This window comes from Clytia hemisphaerica, unplaced genomic scaffold (genome assembly GCF_902728285.1).
Source record: "Clytia hemisphaerica strain Z4C2 unplaced genomic scaffold, Clytia hemisphaerica genome assembly, whole genome shotgun sequence".
NCBI classification, from domain to species: domain Eukaryota; kingdom Metazoa; phylum Cnidaria; class Hydrozoa; order Leptothecata; family Clytiidae; genus Clytia; species Clytia hemisphaerica.
The window spans coordinates 586,557-588,855 of record NW_027103644.1 but is presented as its reverse complement, the minus strand read 5'-3'; positions in this window follow the sequence as shown (position 1 = coordinate 588,855).

The following is a 2,299-nucleotide window of genomic DNA, read 5'->3' as shown; positions in this document are numbered from 1 at the left end:
TTTCCTTTGTTATTATCAAAGGACGAAAATCGATTTGCTCGGTTTTTGATCACGTTACCAAGTACTTCTCTTGGGATTGGTTAAAGATTTAATCACATGATCAAAAAGTGAGCAAAACAAACTAATTTCTCAACGCAAGTTCAAGTAAGAAATAACGGAAATAAACAAAAGGCTTCCAGACCATGGTTTTTTATAAGGAGGTTGATATTTGATATCAAGTTGTGTTGTAAGACAGATTATCTTTATCAAGTGTTTCACAGAGGAATTTATGGCAGGGGGTGTCAATCTATAAGTGCGCGAAGTTATATATCTGTTCTATGGTGATGCGTCATTTTTAGACTCTCCCACTCGGTACAATTGATAACTATATCCAATCGATGAATAATCGGAAAATATCGGAAAGAGTCACTTTTCACCTTGTCCTTGTAAGGGTAACTTATTCTCTGTTAGGACCAGTATTTTTCTCAGGTCCGATCTACTGAAATTCTCCATCTATCAATAATACACTCCTGTTTCACAGCCCCCTGGTGGAACTTTCTTCCTCAGTGGGGATAAACATTTCTATTGAAATTCTAATGGGGATAGAAATTCTATTGTTCTAAGGTCAAAAAATCCAGTGGGGATGGTTTTGGAGTGCCATTTTTAAACATTGAATTTCATTGAATGAAATCAAAGTAAAATTCCCAATGGGGCTGAAATTCCAGGATATTTTCCCACCGGGGACGAAATTTTTGCCAAATTTTCAAGTGAGGCTGGGGTCCCAGCGGGTCTGTGAAAGAGGGGTGTAATAATCGAACACTATGCAAAACTCAAATCGTGTTAGTGTTTTTCTAATAGTGAAAATTTGAGTTTTTCAGCTTTGGAATTTTAGAAAATAATTTCGGTCCTATGTTCCAAATAGATTGAAATAACAAAAGAGTATTAGGATTTTTCTTTGGATTGACTTTAAATCGTTAAATCTTAAATGTTGTGAAAATATTGAGAGAAAATGCGATTTTTTCAGTTATCTGTGAATTGAGGATGAACAACTGGATTAGAAATTAAATTCTGAGGCGCTTCTAAAGTTGGATTTTTTCGGAATCTTACAAAAAAGGGATAACGTCGATAGCTAAATGCAATGGGTAATTTTAGCTCCGTTGAAAATAGTACGAAAGAGACAGCCTATTGATTATAATTCGTTCTTACGACACTGAAATTCAGATGTACTCATTCCAGCCACGGCTTCCTTAAGGCCAGGGCAAACCGATCCAACATTTCATCCAACATGCCTTTTTTCTGATGTTGGATGAAATGTTGGACCAGTTTGCGTCAATTCAAATTTTTGGAAAAAGATGAAAATTCAAAAAAAGAAGAAAAAAATCGTGTTGGACGGTGTTGGATGAAGTTTGATCGCCATCAAACATTTCATCCAACATTTGCGGCGAGATCAAAGAAGCTCTCTCATTGAATTGTGTAATTTTTCGTGTTGGATTGGTTTGGTGGTACTTTTTTCTTTATTTTTTTCGAATTTTCATTTTTTTCAAAGTCATGTCGGATGAAAGTTGGATCGGTTTGCCCCGGCCTTGATTTTTGCTTCATCCAACGCAAGTTTTTCCATCAAACATTTCATCCAACATTGGAAAATCATGTTGGATGAAATGTTGGACTGGTTTGCCCTGGCCCTTATCCTATAGTGAGTCCCCCCCCCAAAAAAAAAAAAAGAAAAAAGCGGACAAATTTTGATATTAAGTAGAATACGTTTTGGAGAAAGATTAAGTATACAAATCATAAAATTTCGCAAAAAAACCATGACGATTTTACTTTATTTAAAAGTGTCCACTTTTTGGGACACACTATATATTGAGACGTATTACTGAAAGAAGAAGTATGGGTTATAGGTTGTGACTCCATTTGCTCATAATCTATCAATCATTCACACATTGTCCCTAAAAAGGATAACACACTTTTTTAATCGACTGCAGGGTTTTTTTCTGATTCTAGGACCCACAATGCGGCTCTGTGCCTAATAGTAGCTGTTTATTATTTACTTCTATTAAAGTTAGCGCCTTTTGAAAGCTATTTATGATTGTAAGAATTTAAAAAAAATTGGCGATTAGTAAAATTCGGAGGAAATACAAAATACTTACAAATTGTCAGTTATTCCTCCAGGGGCTCAGTTATTTTATCAATTGCTGATGAATTTATGAAAAAAACTATATATTATAAGGAACGCCAAAATGAAAAGAAAACTTTCAGCCTATACATAGTTTTTCTCATTAAGAATTTCATAACTCATCCACCCTCAAAATTCAATTCGCAA